The 23,173-nt window shown below is 51.2% G+C and overlaps 1 protein-coding gene across 2 annotated transcripts in view; it reads left to right on the top strand.

Moving 5' to 3' along the window:
- ZHX2 (zinc fingers and homeoboxes 2) overlaps positions 1-23,173 on the top strand; it is a 156,491-nt gene that overhangs the window by 18,546 nt on the left and 114,772 nt on the right. The window contains exon 1 of one of the 2 annotated variants that reach the window (XM_059165706.1): positions 13,918-15,615. The exons of the other annotated variant lie outside the window; for it this stretch is intronic. The gene's annotated coding sequence lies outside the window, so the exon portion shown is untranslated. Of the gene's footprint in view, positions 1-13,917; positions 15,616-23,173 lie in introns of those variants that run through there. 2 annotated transcript variants of the gene reach the window in all.

The raw sequence follows: 23,173 nt of genomic DNA, 5'->3' as shown, positions 1-23,173 counted from the left end.
CATCTGGGGGCTTTGGGAACACTGGGGGACACGTTCCTTTCAGAAGAGAACTCGAGAAATTAAGGAAGTGGAGATGTTGGTAGTGTCCTCGCAACCCCCAAATGCACATTTGGAGAAGAATAGCTATCAGCTCCGGGCAGTGGCTGTCTTTCTGTTCAGATGAGTCGACGTGGAACTTCTCCACTGCTCTGGAATGAGTATGTGGCCTGAAAGAAATTCCAGGTCCAGAGGCGGGTCAGGAGGCCTGGGCACACCCAGCGCAGCCACCGACTACCCCGCTGACCTAAGAGCAGGTCATTCATTTCCTCTACAGCCTCAGTTTCCCTGCTTGTGAAGCGGGGGTGGCCTTACAGCCTTGGAGTCACTTTCCCTCTGCGAAGTCCGTAGGTTCCTCTCTGTCCACTCCAGGTTGGCAAGATTCCTGCAGGTAGGGCTGCCTGTCAGAGGCCCACGGCCACCCTGGCTCCCTCAGAGCGGCCTGTTGACTCAGACCTTTCTGGAAGCCTTGTACAAAAGAACTTGACTTTCCACTGAAATTGCCCATGGAACTATGGTGACGTTTCCTTGGAAAACCCACGTGGTGTTGAGCAAGCAGCCTGCTCCACGCAGCTGCCGATAGTCCAAACTCCCAAGGCAGCCGCTCTGCAACTGATTTACAGGGAAGCATCGAGAAGGGACGGCTGGAGGGGGTGGACTGGGTGGGGGGTGCAGGGGGGAGGCGGTGGCTGGAGGGAGGACTGGCAGGTTCTCAGGTCCCGGTGCCTGGCTGGAAAAGTTAATGGGCCACCTCCGTGAGCGGGGCAGAGCTGGCCGGGCTGCCCTCCCAGCCCGCCTCCTCTGGAATGCCGTGTTTATTTACGGCTCTGTGGATCCCTGTTTCTCTTGGGAAATCACTTCTCCCAGGGCTGGGGGAAGCTGGCAGGATGTCTCCAAAGAAGGCTCCCTTCCCCCGCAGCTAGCGCTCTCGGAGACCAGGGGGTGGCAGCGGGAGAAGCTCTAGAAGAGGGGGAAGTGGGCCCGCAGGTGGTGATGGGGACGGCTGCCACCGGGAGCCTGACCGAGCCCCCTCTCCTTCCCCCTTTCCGGTTCGGAGCCCAGAAGGAGGCTGGGGACTGAAAAGTGAAAGCAGCCAAGCAGAAGCGGATTTCCCTCTCCCTGCCCCCACCCCGCCCCAGCAGACAACCCCAGGATGACGGCAGGAGCAGGGGTGCGAGGGCTCTTAGGTTAGTGGGTGGTGTGAGCCAGACTCGGTGGTTTCACCATCTGGCGTCTTTCTATTCAAGGCTGGGATGGTGGCTCCGGGCCCATCTCACAGTCACTCCTCCTCGCTTCCTCCTGGGACTCGCGTCTCAGCTCTACTGCTCCGTCCACCGGAGGCCTTTCCCGGAGGGGTGTCCGCTCCCGGCCCCTCGAGACCCCCACGGCTCGCTCTCGGCACTGCCGAACTTTGGGGCCAGCTTGTTCTTGGTCGTGGGGGCTGTCTTGTGCCCCGGGAGGGCGCAGCAGCGTCCCCGGTCCTCCTCCGCTGGACCGATGCACCTTCCCTCCAGTTGGGACGACCCAGAGTGCCTCCAGATGCTGCCAGATGTTTCCGGCGGCCGTGGGAGGGGGCGGGGGGACAAGGCCGGCCCCTCCCTCTGCCAGCCATGAGCCTGAACCACGCTCTCCGTTCTGTTTTCTTCACAACTGTCTTCAGGCCTCTTCACTCTCTGACCTTGTTTCCTCGATCGATGCCCAGCAGCTCCTTATACTCACCTGAGCAGCTTAAAAAAAAATCCCCAGCCAGGCCCCACCCCAGGTAATTTGGTGGGAATCTTGGGAGAGACTTTATAAAAGCTTCCCCCGGTGGGGAGGCTGGGGGTAGTTGCTGGGCAACCCTGGGGGGTGGGGGGGATCGCAGCTCTCTCCCTCTAACACTCACTGCGGGAGGGAGGAGCCCGGTGGCCTTGACCGCAGCTGCCTGGCACATAGTAGGACTTGGCACTGAGATACCGTGAATGAGCAAAGGCTCCGAGAACCCGTCCTCCCTGGTGGGTGTTCTTTGTTCTTTCATTGCTGTCAGGCATTCATTCAACAAACACTCACTGAATGCCTGCTGTGTGCCAAGGCCGGTGCTAGACGGGAGGGGATGCCAGGCGGAGTAAAACTTGACCCCGTCTTCTCGGCGCCTCCAGTCTCTTAGGAGGCAAATATGCAAAACTCGAGGTCGTCCATAGAATGAGATCACTGCTAGGCTGGCGCTGTGTAGAAAGCAGCTAGAATGTAGACTAAGGAATTCCTCAAAAGACAGTAGAAAGGCACCTTGTTTCTCTTAGTGAGGTGGTGCCCGTACATGTTACATTTGACTCTCACGGTAGCCGAGCAGACTGAGGTACTGGGAGGCCACATGACTTCCGAGAGGGGTCACCTCCCTACCTGTGGCCCCGTCTGGACTCAAACCCAGACGTGGCTCGCTCGAAGGCCCAGGTTCCTTCCACCATCTGCTGCCGCATTGGGAGCCAAAACTAGAGCTCAGGATCCTGGGTTCCCTGTGTGCAGAGAGCACGTTCAAGCGAATTACCAGAGTACGTGGGCCTGTGGGAGGCTGCAGGGCCCTCAGCCCTTCCTACCTGAGGGGGGAGGCAGGCGCGGGACTCACCAGCACCCAGCAGTCCCCGCTCTGGGCTGCTCTGTAGGGGGCTGTCATCGCCCTGCACCTCAGGGCTGCCACTCGGGAGGCAAAGCAGGTCCGGAAACCAGAGAGAGCCCCCAAGCAAGGAAACCCAGGTGTCGGCAGTTAGAAGCAAGGCCGAAGGGCCCCAAGGGAGGAAAGGCAAGGGGACGCCTGGCCGGCCACGGCAGCATCTGCTCGCACCCAGAGGAGCGCCTCCCAGCTATCATTCTTGTGTTTTTAGTTGTCAGTCTCATTTTTGAGCACCTGTTGTATACGGAGCTCCAAGCTGGGTTCGAAGGTCTGAAATAGGCATTCTGCCCTGAAGGAGCTGGCAGTCACAGGGGACCAGAGTGCTCTTTGCATAAACCTCCCCTCTGCAGACACCCGCCAGCAAGAAAGCATGCAGGTCCCAGCTCCTGAGCTCAGTGCTCATGGCGCTCTGTGGCAGGACCCAGCCCCCTGGCGTCATTATCTCCACCTGGAGCTCTCTGCTCCTGGAGTGTTAAACTGCTTACAGCTCCTGAAAAAGCTTCATCTCTTTCTCTTCTCCCTCTGGACCTTTACATATTCCAGCACTTCTTCCTCGTTCCCAGAATAGCTCCCCACCATGAATGAATCCGGTTAATATCACCTCCTCCAGGAAGCCATCCCTGACTAACACACCAATCCAGGTGCCCTTGGCTGTCGTCGAGGTCGCTATTCTTCTTCTTATCAGAGCAGTCGACACATGAGATCGTCGTCACATCTTATCAGTAAGCTTTGGGAAACCCACCGATGCCTGTGTCCTTTCCACTGGGCATTAGACTCAGCCTGGGTATGAAAGCTAAGCCTGAAGCAGCTCAGCTTCACAGCTTCCTAATTGTGGGGCTTGGGTCAGACTTTAAGCCTCAATTTTCCTATCCTGAGAAATGGGCACAGTAATGCTTCCCTCACAGGGGTGTTGTAAGCATTAGAGAAACTTAGGAAGATTGCCAAGAACACAGTAGATACAGGTATCCAAGTAAGAGTCCCAGCAGGAGATGGAGTAGTGAGGGGAGTTAAAGAAGGGACCATCTCCAGGGGGCTGGGCACGGGGTAAGCAGAGTCAGTAAGAAATGGGAAAACTGTGAGCAAGCAGCTGAAGGGCCTACACCCCCTCCCCAGCCCAGGCATGAAGGGGCAAGGGGGGGTGGCAACTGGAGCTTAAAGAGAGGCTGTCGTATGTAATAATAGGAGGTAAGAACCAACATTCATTGTGTGCCTATGACGGCCAGTCACTGTTCTAAATCATTTAAGCTGCATTTATGGGGGCGGAGGTATTCCTGTTTGTCCCATTTGGCAGATGGGAAAGCTGAGGCACAGAAAGATTCATTTGGTCTGGGTCCCAAAGTTGGGGGTGAGACCTCACTGTCCTTTGACTCTCTGCTCTGTGCTGGTTCCTCCCACTGGTAGAATGCACCTGGGAGCTCCGGGGGGAGGACACCCGCTGAGATGGCCCACAGGGGCCACAAAGCAGAGTAGTGCAGGGTGGAGAGGGGTTCTGTGGGGCGAGGGGAGGCAGTGCAGCCCAGAGGGCAGTTGGCGAGTGGGAGCTTCTGTGGCTTCTGCTGTCCCTGTGCTCCCTGTGCTTGGGCCACCAGAATATGGGACAAGCCTGGCTGGTGGGCGGGCGCAGATATGTCCCAACTGACTGGACGAAACACTGGCTGGTGAACCAGGAATCGTAGCCATATCACCTAGGCCCTAAAGGGGCATCTTTACTGAGTAACGAAATTGAAACTATTATCCCTTTAAGCTTCTGGTAATGTAGGAGATGGATCGCTCCTAAGAGTTTTAATACTATTACATATTTGTTGACTCGGTGAATTCTTTCTGACATTTATTCAGGATTTCCAGACTGCATAGGAAGGAAAACAAAACACCGTCGTCAAGGTTATAGGTACAGATAGAAAAATCGGGTTTTCCATTCGGATTGAAATGTTAGGCATTTGCAGGTGGCTTGTGAATTTAGAGGGAGAGTTTAGCACTCCCGTCTGAGACCACCCAACCTGGATGCAACAGGTGATGTCCTGCCAGGGGTCAGGTGATGTCCTCCCGGGGGGGGGGGTGGCAGTACCCCACAGTCAAGATAGAGCTCACGGTATGGACCATACAGGGCTTGGCACAGACCAGGGTGGAGGAGGCTGGGCTGGCCATGGAAGCCTCAGTGGTAATATCTGACATTGGCTGTGCAATTCATGTCGGTAACACAGGTTTACTCAAGTGCCTATAACTGCCTTCTAGGGTGGGTTCTGTTCATAGACCCATTTTGGAGATGAGGAAACTGAGGCACCGGGAAACTAAGTAATTTGCCCGTAGTCCCCCAGGTGAAAAGTGGAAGACCCCTAATTCAAGTCCAGAATCTGACTCAGATCTGCATCTCTTAACTGCGGTGTTATTGTCTCTCCATCACATAAGGCCCTCTTACTTGACAAGTGAGATTCTGAGAGGGATAGTGACTTGTCCAAAGTCACCCAGCCTTGTTGGCAGGAGAGTCTGAACGGGTCTTAGGGACTGCTTCTGGCTCTGAACCATCCAGTCGTCTTGGGCAGCTCACTTACGTTTTGTTTTTTTTTTCAGTCTACTTACTTCTCTGCAAAACGGGGCTAATAATTATACCTTTGAATACTTTGAAGAGATGACTAATCATGTCTGCCCTGACTCCTTTTAGATGCAAGGACCATGTATGATGTATGGGGACGCCTCGGGTAAACTGCAGGGGCTGGAACAGGGTTCTGATAAGAGCACGTGTAAAGCCGCGGGCCTGGTCAGCTGAGTTCCGAGCACACAGATTAACCCACACAATTCGTCGTTCCAAATTTATCATCCTCAACACACTCCTTCCCAATCTACAGCTGAATTCCCAGTTACAGCGCCGGGAGTAGCTTGCCAGAGCATCAAAGCCAGCGAGAGCACAAAGATTTGAACCTGGCCAGTCTGGGTGGGAGCTCCTAACGAGGAGCTGTTATTAACAAAGTTGGCAATGTTACATTTTGCACAGCGCCCATCCTCTCAAGCTCTAGCTATAACCACGAAATAAAGGAAAAGCTTTTCTTTAGAAAACCTGGATCTGGAAGGGACTGGTCTTTTTTGCAACATCCTAGCAGAGATGAGCATAATGCTCTTTGTAGCGTCTTCCAGGATGACAGTGAGGAAGCAGCGAGAAGCTGTGGGCCTCAGAGACCCTCCCTTGGAAGTCACGTTGGCAGTGCTATCAGAGGGTACAGAAGTGGCTGTAAGAGGAAAAAAACCCAAAGAATCTAGAAAGAAGTGCTGGAAACAAACCTCCCAGGGACAAAGAAAGTTCACTTAGGTATAGTCCCGTGGTGTTTCTTAGTTATGTCCTCTGTGAATGATTTTGGACAACAGGTGACCTCAGAAGCCCTTGTGGGCCTATGTGCCTGATGTGACCTGAGCCACATCCTTTACCAAGCCCCAGACAGGTTGGCTGTGGAGTGTAAAGTTTAAGAGCAGGACCAGAAGTGAGGCAGACCTGAGTTTGAATCCACACTCCACCCTTTCCCAGCTGTGTGACTTGAGGCCACAGGACGCTCCCGTTTCTTCATCTGTAAAAAGAGGCAGTCATTCTATCTATATCAGCTAAGATGTTTTGCAGATGATAGGAAATCCCATACTTCAAGAAGTGACCACCAAAAGAACCAGGGTTAGAAAAGGTAGCCTACGGGGGGTATGTTGGTGGGAATTAGTTTTTATCATAAGCTGGTGGTTTTCACGATGAGCCTCTGTAGTATTTCATGTCTTAATTATGAGCATTTACTTCTTTGCTAAAAGTAGTCTTAAGGCATTTTACAAGATCATGTAAACCCAGCACCGTGCCCAGTGCTTGGCAAATAGTAAGAGTTTAATAAGTGCAGGCTGTTCATTTCTGGGTCCCTGGATGACTTGCTGTCACTAGTTCCTGAACTCTCCAGAAGGGCGGTCCGGGCTTGCGGTTTCTGCAGAGAGCAGCAGAGTGCTCCAGAATTATGGTGGGCAAGGGGAACAGGTGTGGTTTGGACAGATCTCTTCTTGCCAGATGAATCAACTTGCTTCCTTACCCTTATGCCAAGCCCCCGCCGCCAACTCCTGGCAGGCAGGGCTTGCCCCTAGACTAGCTAGTGATGGTCTTAGGTGTTTTAAATCTCCAGGTTCCCTGGACTGTGTCTAAGGCTGTTTGGCCAAGGCTGTGAGAGGGAAGAGTGGTGGTCAATAGAAGCAGTCATGGGCTCACCAAGATCAGACTGAACCAGATGTGCTTGTTTTTTCGGAAATGGCTTTGAGGCTGGTAGATGAGGAAAACACCACAAGTCAAGCCTCTCTGGTTTTCATCAGGCTGTTTGAGAAAGTCACTCGTGAGCTCCCGGCGAACATGATGGAGAAATGTCGAATGACACCGCCAGATAAATGCAGGTTAAATGGCTCCACGCCAAAGGGCGTCGACAGATCGGAGTAAAATTGTCCGGACTGAGGTTCCCGGTGGCGAGCCTGGATCTCTGGGCTCACACTCCTATTCCAACCTACGTGCTGGTCCTAGAAGCCATCCAGTGTTCTTATGAGCTGCGATGATACATGAAGACCCTTCCCTCTAAAAACCTTAGTTTTCTCTTCTGTAAAATGGGGATTTTCTCATCTGTAAAACTGCCTCCCCAGTTTTGTTCTGAGGATTAAACCCCTGCCTCATTGGCTTGTTGGAGGGACAAGGCAAGGAGAGAAACCTGGTCGTACCGTGCCTGACACCTTGCAGACCTTCAGCCCCTGGTCACTTGCATTTCGCTGTGGTCAGGGAGAACATGAAGCTGGGAGCCATGGTGAGTCTGTTGGCTGAGGGACACAGCCTCCCGGAAGATCTCAGGAAGAATGGGCTCTATCTAGTGACTCCTAGAACAGCATCAGATTCCACGTGAGCGAGACACAGAGGCCTGAGGCGCCCAGATCCTGGGTGGGAAAGGCTCTAGGGACTACAGGTCCATGTTCGGGGGTGGGGGGGGGCAGCAGTAGGGAGAGGATGATAGATATCCTTGAACAACCTTGGTAGCAGATTGTGTCCGGAGTGCAGCACTGGGAATAGCACCTCTTCTGGGACACAAGCCTCATTGTGGAATTGTGCTCAGTTTGGAGTGATATCTGCTGTGTGGGACACCCACAAACTAGTAAGTCCAAAGAGAGTAACTAGGATTGTAGGCAGTCTGGAATCAGGCAACATTAAGGCTTCGCTTGTTTAAATTTGGAAAATTTGGAGTTTTAGGGGTTAGAAATGGCCCAACCCTGTTACCTGACCAGGTTCAGGACCCATCAAGAGGGACGCGAGGGTCAGACAGGTGGAGATTAGAATATCCACTCTGTTCCCCACAGAACCAGGCCAGTGAGCATGACTTCCATCCATCTGTTGGCTGGAAGGTCTCTCTAGCACTCCCTGTCCTGCGCTCCACACCATAAAGAACCCAACGAGGGAGCTGCGAGCTTGTGGAGCAGACACACTTAACTCAGGGCCGTTGCTGTTGTCTGACGGGGAAGCCGGAACAGGCCGACTACAGCAGTGGTGTTTGCAGCTTAGCCTCACTGAGTCGAGAAATGGACCAGTGACTCATCTGGCAACCAGATGCTTTACTCTTCTTACAGGCCATCATGGGTGAGGGGGATGGAAACTGTCCAGGTGTCTGGGTGAGGATCCCTCCTCGCGGAAGGAAGACAGGTCAGGAGTAAGAATCCCCCTTTCACATTTAGGAAGGCTGCCCGAAATTCAGTAAGCACCTTCTTGGTGTACAGAGTGCTTTCTCTTCATCCGTCCGTTCACTCATTCAGTGAATCTGCAATATTGACTGATCCCCTGTAATGTGCCAGGCAGTCTTCTAGGCTCTCGGGGAACAGAACCAAAAGAGAATCCTGCCCTTATGGAACTGACCTGCCCTTATGGAACTTGGCCTGGGAGGAGACAGACAATAAGTGACAATCATCATAAGTAAGAAATCCAGGTACTACGCTAGAAAGTGATAGTTGCTGTGGAAAAAAACAGTAATCCAGTATTTGAAAATGGTGAGGGAGTGGGCCATGGGGCTATTTGAGGAAAGAGCATTGTAGGCAGAGGGACAAAGCTGGGGCAAAGGCCCTGTGGCAGGAGCGTGCCTGAAGGGTGGGAGAAAAGCCAGGAGACAGACGTGTAGAACAGAAGTGAAGGGAGGGTCGTGGGCCAGGAGGCATGGGCACTGGGTGGCCTAGGACCTTGTAGGCCCCACTCAGGACCCTTGTCTGTCTTTGTGTGGGACGCATTATTTGCTTCACAGCACATGATAGGGTGTGATGGGATGGTTCTTCCTATTATCCCTTTTTATAGATGAATAAACTGAGGTTCACAACCAAACTCTCTGTATTTTACAACTGAGAAAATTATGACCCAGAGAGGAGTGACTTGCTCAAGGCCAGAGTGGGCAAAATGGCACTGGACTAGGACTTGGGCCCACTGATTCTCAGCCCACAGCCCTTTCTCCCACATTTCTGCCCCAGAAATTAACTTCCTTTGAAGGAGGGTACTCTGAGTCTCTCTGGCAGATGCAGATGTAGATCAGAATCTTCTTTCTGTTGAGGGGTTTGGCATGAGAAAGCTGGGAAGCACGCATGTTAATAAAGACTGGACGAGGGGCACCTGAGTGGCTCAGCTGCATAAGCATCTGACTCTTGATTTCAGCTGGTCATGATCTCAGGATAGCGAAGTCGGAGGCTCCACGCTCAGTGGGGGGTCTGCTTGAGATTCTCTCTCTCCCTCTCCCTATGTCCCTCCCCACCTCAAATAAATAAGTACATCTTTAAAAAAGAGAGAGAGAGAGAGAATAAACACCAGATGAGTCAAAGTCCATTGGCTGTAATATGACCACTGTAGCCATTCTAGTAAATTCTGGTATGTGCTGATTGCTTCCTATGTACAGTCCCATTGTGAACTTCTGCTATGTATTCATTCATTTATTACTCATGATCACCCTGAGGGAAAAGTACTGTTCTTACCCTTGTGTTACAGTTGAGGAACTGAGGCACAGAAAGATAAACTGCTCACGGTCACAGCGCCAAGTGAAGAGCTGAGCTAGACTCAGAGTTCAGGCAGTCCGGCTTCAGAGTCTGTGCTTTTAGCCGCTCTGTTCACCCAGATGGACCAGACCCAAAGGAGGTTTCACCAGCTGCAGGATATGGGTCGCCAAAAGCCTGTGTCCATTTCCCGTGAGCAGCTGGGGAGTGGTTGAGAACCACCTTTCACTTTCCCACATTCTTACCTGAAAGATGCTCCTTTCTCGAAGCTTCCCCCTCAGACACGTGAGAATTAACTGGCTCCGAAATAATTCACCCGCCTATGAAAGAAGTCCCAAGTAGCTCCAATCTCTCATCCCCTCTGTGACGGAAAGCACGATTGCCTGTGCTTGGAGTTCTGTTAGGAGAGAAAGAAGCCATCCCCGTGGGTGGAAAACTGGTCTCAGTATATGCTGATCGCATCATAGTAATGATGACACGCATCTCTGTGGTGCTGACACTTTCCAGCAGGCTGTCACACTCAGTCATTGCGTCAACCAGTCCCACGAGGGTTCTGGGCTGTCACCATTTTATAGATGAGGAAGCTGAGATGAAGGGGAGGAAGGTTACAGGATTTGTTTAGTCACACCAGTGGTGAGTGGAGAAAGACTTGTCCCCAAGTCCATGTCCAAGTCCATACCCAAAGCTCTAGCTGCCACTGTATGCTGGCGGAGCGGCCATACTCAATTGATTGACTGTATTTGTAGCCACTAAGACTGCGGGTTTCACCCCTGCTATCTTGGAGCAGGGCGTTCCTATGACCTTTCCTGAGTAAGCTGAAATGGGTAAAGCAAAGACGTGATTACCGTTAACTTCTATGGGAAATATTTTAGCACTCCCAGACCCCCAAAACCACCTCTCTCAGACTTTTCAGGTACCTTAGGACACATCTTGCTCACAGATGCACAAAGCCGAGAGCACAGATGCTCGCAGACACACGTCAGAGCTCTGGTGGCATCAGGGACCTAGTGTAGGTTCCCGGGGAAGGAGCTGGGTGCGGCCCCTCTCCCTCCTCGGGCTCGGGCTGCCTCCCTGACCACCGTGGCAAAACCAGCACTGAATGCCATCTTTGATTTTTGCCTTTTTTTCCATAAAAAAAAAAAAATGGATTTCTTTCCATTAGCGAAACCAGGTACTAACATAGGTCATTCCAGAATGCCAAGTGGCCTCACACACTTTCACAAAGGGGATACCTCTGTATTCTAGATGTGAGCCCTTCAACCATGCTTTTATTATTATTATTCTATTTATTCTATTATTTATTATTTTATTTATTATATTATATTATTATTATTCTAGATGTAAGCCCTTCAACCCATCTTTTTTCCGCTGAAAACAAGCATAAAGAAGCCGTGGCAAATTCCTGGGTATTTACCTTAAACTCAAAAGCTGTTGGAGACTCCGGTTTCTAGGACCAGGTTTCCACTAAAAAAGATGGGTGTTTTTCCCCCAGGATCTGGCTTGCTGGGTCTGTTGTACCAAATTAAGTTGCCGATGGATTAACACCCATTGGCCACGTTGAGGAGTTTGTGTTGATATTACTGTTGTGAAAAAGCACATATTGGTCCCCAGCATCTATATGCCTGTGACTCGCGTTTTTTTTTTTTTTTTTCCTCTCTTTTCCATTGCACGCAACTTTTGCTTACAGACTCCTTGGCATAATTGACACATTGGCTCAGGCCTCCAAGACTGCCAACTTGGAGCCTTGGATCAGTGAAATCAGTTATGACAGATGTGATTATTTACAAGAAAATAGAAGTCACTATAATTAGACCTTCTAAGGAGTACATTTGGGTGGAGAATGAGAAGGCACAGTCTAATCTGGCGTGCGGTGTTTGGATTTGAGCCCTGAACAGGTTCTTCTCTGCTCTGTGAAAGAAGGTGTTGGGGCGTCTGACACCCTCCACACACACTACCATTTATCAATTCTCATGACGGAGCTATTGATAGATAGAAAGGCGAGGTGGTAGAGTGAGCATTGAATTTGGCACTAGAAATGGTTTCAGTTCTCGGCTCAGCCACTTGTCCTTACATCAATATCTTTTTTTTTTTCAGTCATACAATGGGGATAAAAAAAGAAGCCCTATCTCATCATAGTGTTGAGAAAATTAAAAGTGATAAAGTAAGACAGGTGTCTAGCGTTGTACCTGATAGAAGGCATCCTGCACAAAGTTCTTACCCGTCTGGAGCACAGCCCTCCATCTCCTCAAGCCTAACCTTTTTCATTGGAAAATACAAGTGAAAAACCATCTCATACAATGGCTGTGAGGGTTGAAGGAAATGAAGTCTGTGAAAGGGGCTTCATAACCTTTTGTTGCTATTTCATGCTTCCATCTTCCTATTATTATTATATTTTTTTAATCCATAGTAGTTTTGATTTATTGCTTGCATCATGGGCCCGGCATGATAGTAAACAGGGTTGGCTTCTCTGGTAGGTACACAGGTACAGAGTGCCTAGAGCTCACAATACTTTTAGGGCCCTAGGAAATGTTTGATTTTAATTTCCCTTAAAATCAAAAGAAAAAAAAGTGAGTATAATGAGAATGAATATAGGGGTGCCTGGGTGGCTCAGTCGTTAAGCGTCTGCCTTTGGCTGGAGTCATGATCCCAGCGTCCTGGGATCAAGCCCCACATCGGGCTGTCCCACTACCCCTGCCTGTGTTGCCTCTCTCACTGTGTTTCTCTCTGTCAATTAAATAAAATCTTTTTTAAAATAATGAATATAAAATCAAATATAAAAATAATAAGCAGGGGTGCCTGGGTGGCTCAGTGGGTTAAAGCCTCTGCCTTCGGCTCAGGTCATGATCCCAGGGTCCTGGGATGGAGCCCCTCGTCGGGCTCTCTGCTCAGTGGGGAGCCTGCTTCTCCCTCTCTCTCTGCCTGCCTCTCTGCCTAATTGTGATCTCTGTCTGTCAAATAAAAATAAAATCTTTAAAAAATAATAATAAACAATCATAAGCATAGTGATTTATCTGGCCTAGATTATATGCTTCTTTATACCAATGCAATAGTAAAACCTAATTTTTTCTGTATTTTATTTGGGGCTTTTGTGTGTGTGTGTGTGTTTTCTTTTTGGTGGGTTTTTCTTGTTTTGTTTTGTTTTTGCTTTTTTTAATGCTGGAGGGTACCCACAAAGGCAAAAATGTCTAGGGCTCACAAAAGATATATGCACCTTTAGTTGTAGGATCTTTATAAATGTTAGTTCTGGCATTCTCAGGAAGGCTTTTTTAAAATTCTCACTTTACAGATGAGGAAATTGAAGCTGCAGGAGATTAAGAAATTTACCCATAGTCACATGGCCAGCAAGAGGCTGTATTAGTCAGGTTGGGCTAATAGCTATAACAATACCCAAATTTTATTTTTATTTTTTAATTTTATTTCTTTTTAAAGATTTTATTTATTTTTTTGACAGAGAGAGATCACAAGTAGGCAGAGAGGCTGGCAGAGAGAGAGAGAGGAGGAAGCAGTCTCCCTGCTGAGCAGAGAGCCTGATGCGGGACTCAATCCCAGGACCCTGAGATTATGACCTGAGCCAAAGGCAGCGGCTTAACCCACTGAGCTACCCAGGTGCCCACAATTCCCAAATTTTAATAGCTTAACACTTGAGGGTTCATTTCCTGAGAACACAATACAGTGTGTTTGTTTGGCAGACCGCCTTCCACACAGTGATTCAGGGACCCAGGCTCCTTCCCTCCGTGGCTCTGTCTCCTTGCACTCCTAGAAGTGCTCCCCATTCAGTTGGTAGAGAAAGAACCACAAGTGGGAGGTTTTTCTGGGATGTTTTTTGGGGCCAGACCTGGAATTGGCCCAGGGCACTTCTGTTGGCAGTCCATTGGCCAGCATGTGGTCACATGACCATGCCTTACTGCAGGGATGCCTGGGAAATGGAGTCCAGCCGCAAGTCTGGCAGGAAAAGAAGAACATGGATACTGGGGAGCACTCCCAGTCCCTGACACAGTGACAGTGTTGGATGCCAGCCCACATCTTTTGTACACAAAGCCCGTGTTCTTTCCACTCTATTTAGCTGATTCTTGTCACAAGCTCCTTTATGGGCCCTTTTCTCCTGCCAGACTTGCCCACTTACTGTGCCCAGCACCAGACTTTCACCTGCTCGGTCCCCGCTGCCGTGGTGGGTGCTGGGAAGAGAAATGCCTCCGGAAGGAGCTCCTCTTACCCTGGATCCGTGCTCAGGCGAGCTTGAGAAGGCTGTAGCCCAGGGCTACGTTCTCTGTGTCTCCCGGTCCTGAGCCCACTGGGTGCTTCTGGGCACGTGCTAAAGCCAGGGAACACCTCCTCGGTATGAAATTAGAAGGCTGCATAGAAGGTTTCAGGGAGCAGGAGAAAAGAGGTTGGATCTTGGAGTCTTGGCTAGACCATGAGCCCTGGGCCAGGCCTCAGCAGTAAAGGGGGTGGTACCCCGGGATCTCAGCCCTCAAATGCTGCAATCCTGGTATGGCTGGTTATTTGCCAAAAATGAATCATGTGGCCTGCCCTTAATCTGTTAACTGATGTGTTGCCTTTGAACCCTCATGATGCTAAAGGACAAAACTGCTGGAGCCAGCTGGAGGCCAGATGCCCTCTGGATGTTTCCTCAACTGTAGGGCAAGCTCAGTGACCCTGGCAATGTTCTAGCAAGGCTGTGTTGGTGGGCACCCAGGTCCTGCAGAATCAGGCCAACACCATCTGTTAGGAGACCCCTGCGTCTAGTCAGAATAGCTCCCTCCTCCAGGAAGCCCTCAGTGGTCCCTACCTGTTCAGAACTCAAGGCACTGGTTGCCATTCCACGTTAAGGTCCTGCATTGCCTCGTAACACTTGGCAGTTGGCACCCAGCTCTCCTCCCGTCCCCTGTTAGTCTCTCACGCAGGCGCGAAACCCTGCTTAAAAATGTGTCTTGCTTCGAGATTTGGCATCCAGGACTCGCCCTGGGAAGAATTTGTTTTTGTTTTAATGCCGAGGACGTTTGCATGAAAACAGGATCTTTGTTGCTTAGGAATTGATCAACTCCTGCTGCTGCTTTTCTCTGCTAAAGTGCCAGCCCCATATTTGTCACAGGCAAGCAAGTGACGGTAGGGACAGCTGGGGCCTCCACAGATAAGGGGATCCTGGCCCTACAGGGAGGGCTGCAGAGGCCACAGAGTCCAAAGGGAATCCGGGATCCACCCAAGGCTGAAAAGAGCTTGCAGGTGAGCGGTGCCCTTGGCCGAAGAACCGTCTCATGAGTGAAGATTTTCCACGAGTCCAGTTTGTTCTAGATGTTTGGGGGAGAAGAGAAGCGGCAATACCTTAGGACATGGCCTCCACCTGCAAGGATAGAGAGTAAAAAAGATGACGTAGGAGCCGGTACGTGTAGCAGAGAGGCGGGAGGTGAGGAGTCGGGCAGACTCGGGGTCTGCTCCTTACCCGGCGTGTCTGCATGGACACGCTGCCTAACCTCTCTGCGCCCCACTCTCCCCCTGTGCGAAACATCACCCATCTCTCGGGCTTATGGGGATTAACTCAGATGCTAATCGTTACGTGGTTGGCATAGTAGGCCCTCAATAAAGCCCAGCTATTATTACAAATATTAAAAATAACAATTCATAATAATACCAGATGCTCTCCATCCTAAGGAAGAGATATCCAGATGGCCACGGAAGGCTATTTAGAGAAAGGACTTGAACTAGATTTGACACAGCTGTGTCCACTGCAGCCGATTCCTGAGGAGGTTTTGGAAACAGTGTCCAAGAAATGGAAGTAAAATCTCCCACGTGAACGTGGAGGGGGTCTCCAGGCCCCCTGCTCCGCAGCACCCCCGCCCCGACCACCACCCAAGTGTGGCCCCAGCCTGGCCTGACAGACATCCCCAAAGAAGGGACAGAGATGAGAAACGCCTGGGGTGACCACCCAACCGGTAAGACCCTTCCTCTTGCTTCAGTGCTTGGCTTCCAGAGGGTAGTGGGGTGTTTATGTCCCCAGGCCCACAGGAGGCTAGACACCTTTCTCTCTCTGTGTCCTGAACATATGCTAATCAAAGCTGAGAGCCTGCAGAAAATATCTGCTTGGCAAAGCCCCGCTCCCTTGCCTTGGCTTGCCTACCCTCCCCGGGCTTCCCCGCCCATCTGCCCATCCAAGGGCGTCCATAAATCCAGCTTTCGGAGCCCTCAGGGGCTGGCAGGGCTGCCATGGACCTCAGTCACATCTCGATGGAAACAATTGAAAACCACTTGGCAAAAAAGAAGGGGTGACCTCATGTTTCGTAGCGAGAATACATTTTTTCCTCGCCATTCTTATTCAAGCCCTAGGGGGAAAACTGGCTGCTCTCCAATTCCGTCAGGCTGGGACCTTGGGGATCCCTATTGCTTTCTCCCCTGTCCCTCACCACCTCTCGCGGGGGAAGCACGGGGAGGCCAGGCTGCCGGGGCCGTCTGTGGCCCCTCGTGCAGGCCCTGGAGGAACAGACTGGGCCTCTCCCTCCTGACTGAGGGGGAGTCCTGACTGGCCAGGCGGCCTCCGTTCCCTTAGAGGCGAGCCTATGGCCACAGGGGCCTGTGGGCGGCCCATATATGGAGCCTGGGGAATGTGGGCTCTGGCAGGCCGCCTGGAAAAAATGGCCGTGTTCTGAGGGCCAACTCCGCCGAATTATAAATAGCACGGCCTCCCTTCCCTTCCAGCTTGCCGCGTCTGTCACTGAGGGTTCACAGTTTAAGTTGGAGAGGACCAAACAGGACCGGGGGGCAGCGAGTGAGGGCGGGGGGAGCCCAGGAGTTGGAGCTGCTGCCTTGAAATCGATAGAGAGAGCTGTCCCCAGACCATGGGGCTGGGAGTGGGACACATTTGGAGGAGAGGGACTGCTGATCGAATGCATTATTATAAGCCAAATAAATATTGGCGGGGGCGGGGGAGCTAAGGGAACCTCTAAGGAGATGGTCTTAGAGCATTTAAAAAATAATAATAAAAATCAGCTGCCTAAGAATATGAAACCTGTCAGCTGTTGTGGCTTCTGCCCACAAAGGCCCATCCATGGTGTCTTCTCCCGGATGATTTCTCAGTGGGTTTTGTGTCTCCCTGACATGGAAGGAGCAGGGGCACGCACACCTTCTCCACAAATGTCTGCCTGTTTTGCTCACCACATGGAGGGTTATGAATTTAGAAGGCGTTCGAAAAAAAAAAGAAATAAAGGAGTGTACAGCTCTGGCTGTGGAAAGCCACCCAGCCGTTTATACTTGGGGAAGAGTGATCAGTAGATGTTCCAGCAATTTCTGAGTTCTGGACAGGGGAGGCCTGCTACCCCAGGGACCTGAAGTTCTCATTTGTGCCCTTGGCTTTGGTTGTACTGGGTGCTCCTGGGGCCAGGGGCCAGGTCTCCTGATACACTGCCCAGCCTTCCATGATCAGAACTCCATGGCTGGAACTCGGGGAGCACTGCTGGGCACGATGGGACACAGACACCCCAGGCCAGGACACCCTCCACGGGGGTCAGGACCTTCTGTGCAAGAGAGCAGGCAGAGCTAGCCAGCGATCACTTGTGTCCTTTGTTCCAGAGCTTGTCACCCTGGCGTCCATCTCAGAGATTTGGAAGTGGGCTTATCGATTGGTTTCCTCCCTTCATAATCCTCATTTCGTAGCAAATGAGCAGTCTCATATGTGCCTGGAACTTCATGTGCAATCAAACATTGGAAGAGAAATTAAAGAGGAACAGACACACCTTTGTATCTTTTGAACACTTGTCAACAGGAGATCTGTGGACCTCACTGGATTTGGGCAACCGGTCGGCATGAGGTCCGAGTGGGTGGACGTTGGAACTTGGCCTCGTGTTAGATTTGGAAAGCCGGTCTCAGGGAGGGGCTTGAAAACGGTGCTTCAGGAGCCGCAGTGGGGGAGGTGCCTCGGAGGCGACGGGCCCTCGTCGCCATTTCAGACAAAGTAGGTCCGCTGTTACCTGTGTTAGGTATCAGACTGCATCATTTGGAAAGGGGATGTCAGGTCTGAAAAAGATTGGAAACCACTGTTGTGGCTCACTGTGTCATTTTAGTGCTGTGTAAATGAAAGGGCAGGGGTTTTTCCCAAGGTCACAGCCCAAGGTCAAGACCTCCTCTCTGCCCCGGGCTAGCTTGCTCTATGATTGCAATTCTCCTCTTGGGAAGGGAGATCCCAGAGCGGGGGGGACAAACGGGAGCATCTTATCAACGCCCTTCCTTTGGTAACTGAGATCAACTGAGACCTTTGGTAACCTCCCCAGGGAAGGGAGGGGAATTTGTTCAAGGGACAATGAGTGGCCGATGTGGGACTTGAAGCCACAGCAGGTGCTCACTAAAAAATCCGAACCCCAAGTGGTGGTGTTTGATCTGGTCAAGACAGCTTTGCAGAGGAAGTGACACTGAGCTGCGAGGAAAACAATGACTGGTGACAAGGAGGCCGTGAGGGGCAGGGAGAGCGTTGGAGCAAGGAGCCCCATGGGTGCCTGGTCGGGTGCTCCCTACTGCTCCTGGGCAGCAGAGGCTCGGGGAAGGCGGCCGCTCCCATGGGAAGACCTCCCATCTGTCTGTGTTGACCTCTCGTCTAGGGCACGGCGAAGGTGAGTGGCATTACCACTGGCCTTCGGTGGGGGGAGGGCGGTTCTGCGGGCTCTTGGAGCAGTCTCCCGCTGACCTGGAGCCCAGCTTCTCATGAGCAGAGCCTGCTCCCGAGAGAGGCGTTTCTGCGAAGCCCGGGCAGAAGGGCAGGCTGGAAGGCTTGGCTGTGGCTGGAATACGTAATGGGCCTCATCTGATGTGAGCGCTGAGAAAGTCCAGACAGCTTTCTCGAGACAGGAAAGGACATCGCAGGGACGGTGGGCTCCGTTCGCTGGGAAACTCCCTGTGGCCTCTGGGAGAAAATACTCATCTTTTTCTCAGGCTGTGTACTTTGCATGAGTATAGGCCCTGATTGAGGGCCCTGGGCCTCGGGTGTACCATTCATTCCTTTATCAGAACTGGGAGAGGACTTGGGTAAAGATCCCCGGAAAGGTGGACATTGATTGTGGTCACCCAGATACACTTTTCAAAATAAATACATGTTCTTTGCAACATAACATCCTAGCAAAAGGATTCCTGTTCTTATACTCTGCTCTCGGGGGAAAAGCAGTGTTCAGGCCATCTAGCGTAATCATGGGCTTACTATAGCTTCGTGAATCCCACAGAACTCAGGGTGAGTCCAGGACAGCCCAAGAGAGAATGCAGGGCTTAAACCCAGAAGCCAAGCAGAGCCCCCCTAGTCACTCCCACTTTTCTTTTCTTTTTTTTTTTTCCTTTAAAGAGGGCTCCATGCCCAACATGGGGCTTGAACTCATGGGCCCATGACCCTGAGATCAAGAGTCATGTGCTCTACCAACGAAGCCCGCCGGGCGCCCCCTCTCCTACCCTCTGAGATGCATTTGGAGGAGGGACTTCTGTGCAAAATGTCTTCCTTTGCATTCGTGAGATTCCTAGGCTCCATGCTGACATGCTACCTCGCTCCTGTGAGAGCCCGCAGATGCTCCCTTCATGCTTCCGCTGTCTCTGGGCCAGGATTTCTCAAAGTGCGTTCCAAGGAGCAGGGGTCCTGCACAATGCTCAGTGACAAAGGGGTTCCGTGGTCATGGTGGTTTGGGAAACGCTGCGTACCAATGCACCCTGCACCTTAGTTCTTGGCTCACATATCTACCGCAGATTTCTTCCCAGACCGCCATCGCCACCACCATTAGCACCTGTCCCCTTACCTGCTCTGTTCCTCACAGTCCCTTCATATCCTGATTTTATATTTATCTGTTGCGTTTCATATTGTCTGTCTCCCCACACTAACAGGGCTCCACACACGAGGGACTTTACCTGTTTGATTCGGTGCCATATCCTTTGTGTCCAGAATGCTGCCTGGTTCAATTAAGCAACGTGTCATCGGACAGTGAGCCCGTGAATACATTAATATTTTCACACCCTCAGGACTCCTCCATAGAGAATCCTGTTTAATTTTATTTAACTCCATATTTTTTTCCATGTTCATTTCCCCTTTTCTTTAAATGCCCAGTTCCTCTCACCACATAGGCCCAGGTCCGGTGCTGGATAGTGATTTGCTGCACGAATGGCCTCTTTGCCGACTGACCCTTATGCACAGCCCATGGAACCAAAATTCCACCAAACATGCTCCGGGACAGGCTGTTTCCTGTCAACCCTCACAACCTCTCGCCACCCATTACAGTATGGTGACCACTCTACTCCTCTGTAAAATCGCCAAGTGTCAGAACCAGAAGGGACTTCAGAGAGCATCCGCACCCAGGGCTCTTGGTTTTGTTGTTTTGTTTCGTTCTGTTTTTGTTTAAAGTAAGCTCCAAGCCCAACATGGGGCTTGAACTCACAACCCTGGGATCAAGAGTCACGGGCTCTACCAGCTGAGCCAGCCATCCCTCCCACCCCCGCCGTGCTCTTGTCTTTTAGAGGGTGAAGTGGAGGCTTTGAGAAAGCAAATGGGCTCCTGTGTCTTATTCAAGTTTTCCTCCTGTGTTCATTTTCTAGGGCTGCTGTTAAAAACGACCACATAAGTCAGTCGTCTGAAATGGGTCTCACTGGGCTAACATCGGGGGGTTGATGGGACTGTTCCTTCTGGAGGCTCTCTCCTTCTGGGGGAGAATCTTTGTCCCTGAGTTTTCCAGCTTCTAGAAGCTGCCTGTACTCTTTGCCTTATGGCCCCTTCCTTCCTCTTGAAAGCCAGCCGTGGCCCACTGAGTCTCTCTTGAACCGCACCACTCTGGCTCTGGACCTCCCACCTCCGTCTTTCACTTCTAAGGACTTTTGTGATGACATTGGACCCATCCGGATCAGCCAGAATAATCTCCCCATCATTGCATCCATAACCTCATCACTTCTGCAAAGTCCCCTTTGCCGTGTAAGTTAACATATTCACAGGTCCCAGGGATTAGGACATGGGCATCTTTGGAGGGGGGTCATTCTGCTGCCACGCCTCCCTTCACACCATCTTCCTCTTGGGACACCCTCGGGCAAACTTCCATTCTCTTCCCCTCCTTGTTGTCCAGCACTTTCTTTCTTTCTTTTTTTTCCTCCTTCTTAAAAATTTATTTGTCAGAAAGAGAAGGAGCACAAGCAGGGGGAGCGGTAGGCAGAGGGAGAAGCAGACTCCCCTCCGAGCAGGGAGCCCGATGTAGGACTCAATCTGCAGACTCTGGGATCCTGAGCTGAAGGCAGACGTTTAGGGGACTGAGCCACTCTGGCGTCCTGCCCCAGCACTTTCTGCCACTGCTTCTCATATCACTTGAGAGCTTGTGCTATGTCTGGTGGTGAGGCGAGGCCGTGACTTCCTCATGGGCAGGGCGGTCAGCTCTGTACCTGGCTGTTAGCACCCTCCTGGCGCTCGGGTGGGGTGCACCTGCTCCTCCCCCATTTACTACACCAACCCCCTGCTTGCTTTCACTAACCTCATGGGGCCTCCCCGGTGGTTCCGATGTGGTTCCAAACCCCCCAGGTTCCGATGTTTGATTTTGCTTTGCAATCAGTCCTCAAGGAGATCAAGAGACCCCCTCCACAACCAGGTTTTAAGTCTTCTGGCATATTCAAATATGAAAAAATATGCCAACTGATTACAGAAATCATGGATCTGTAAAATATTTTAACCAGCAGGTTAACTCTTTTGGCATCTATAATGCCCTGCTATAGAATTATGAGTTTTGCAAAGGTTTATACTAAAAATACTTTAATTCAGGGTATTGGACTGCCACATACAGTCCTGTCAAAAGTTTCCATTTATGCCCTTTTCTGCGGGGAGAGTCCCGGTCCGAGGAGCCTTCCCATTCATACCCCCAAGCCTCCAGACCTGGTGAGAGGTTATACTCAGAATAAAGGCTGAAGAAAACACTTCTAGGATGCAGTTTAGTACGCAGGATGAGACCCTGGGCAAGTCCCAGTCTTTACCCAAACTGTTGTATCCTTAGCTCTCAGCGAGGGGCTTGGAGCCCATGACTTCGAGGTTCCCTATTCGCCAACATCCTGTTACCTGGGGGGGTCTGTGATTGATGCCGCCACCTGGCTTCTGGTTCTAACGTAGCTGAGATAGCGGCTTTGCTTCTGGCCTGAGCCAGTAAGTGATTGCTACACTGTCCTTCCTTTTCGCGGATGTCCTTGTACATTCCTTCTGCTCGCCACAGTATTCTTAGCCTGGCAGAGTCGTAGAGCGCTGGATGCTGGCACACCAGAGAGACCCCGTCCCGTCTCCCCAACCGAGGTGCAGAGAGAGTGAACTGCCTTCCCCAGGTGTTCAGGTTGGGACTTGAACACCGGCTCCCCTAACTATCTACCCCCTGGTATTTCTGCGATGCCCTGTCAGGCTGGAAGAGCAAGGGAGGTGTGTTCTTTGCAGTGAGTGCATTGGGAAAGTCATGGAAAGCCCTGATTTTTAAGCATCTTGGATGCTTTTAGAAAGAAAACAGGACTCCCCCCCACCCAAATCATAAACAATAGAAAGCAATTTGCATGTTTATGTGTTACATGCTTTTCTGTATCTATGTTCCGTTTTACAATAAAAGCACATTTTAAAAGTCACCAAACTGAATAAAAGGGTTTTGAGTTCTGCAAAGTAGCCAAGAACCCTCTTGGCTACTTTGTTTCTGAGCTCCTTCAGATGGTTCTTATTCCGTCCCCGCTCCGACCCCCTCCCTCCAGCCCTTCTGCTCACCATGGCCCTGCCTTACCCCACAGCACCCATGGCTTGGGCTGGTCCATCCGTCCATCCGACCATCCATCCATCCATCCATCCATCCATTCATTTGCTTGTGCACCCATCATGCCGTTATGATGGTCCTCCTGTATTGAACACACTGTGTACCCTGGTTGCCTTTAAAGAAACACAGACTCTGCTGTCCAGCAGAGACCCGGACATCATCTTTGGCAAAGTAAGGGGCCTGTTCTATGTTAGACATGCAGACCCAAATGCAGACAGAAGTCAGGCAGGTAGCAGGAATGGGCGAGGCTAGCCAGGGATAATGAAGAGGGAGCAGTAGCAACTTGGATGAAATAAGAGAGTCCATGCCCCGTCTAAAAGGGACACCTGCCACTGAGCTCCAGCTTCCTGGTCCCATGCAGGAGTATGGGCCAGTGGTGCCAGAGAGCCCCTTTTAGTTTTTTCCAGGGAAATTGGAAATCTTGATTTTTTTTTTTTTAAGATTTTATTTATTTGTCAGAGACAGAGGGAGAGAGAGTGCGCGAGCACAGGCAGACAGAGAGGCAGGCAGAGGCAGAGGGAGAAGCAGGCTCCCTGCCGAGCAAGGAGCCCGATGTGGGGCTCCATCCCAGGACCCTGGGATCATGACCTGAGCTGAAGGCAGCTGCTTAACCAACTGAGCCACCCCGGCGTCCCGGAAATCTTGATTTTTATAAGACATTTCCAAAATGCTTAAAGCATCATATAGGTCAAAGAAAGCATGTCTGAGGGCCGAATTCAGCCTCAGC

Source organism: Mustela lutreola, chromosome 3 (assembly GCF_030435805.1).
Source record: "Mustela lutreola isolate mMusLut2 chromosome 3, mMusLut2.pri, whole genome shotgun sequence".
Classification (NCBI taxonomy): Eukaryota; Metazoa; Chordata; class Mammalia; order Carnivora; family Mustelidae; genus Mustela; species Mustela lutreola.
Note: the sequence above shows the minus strand (reverse complement) of the source record. Positions and strands in the feature narration are given on the sequence as shown.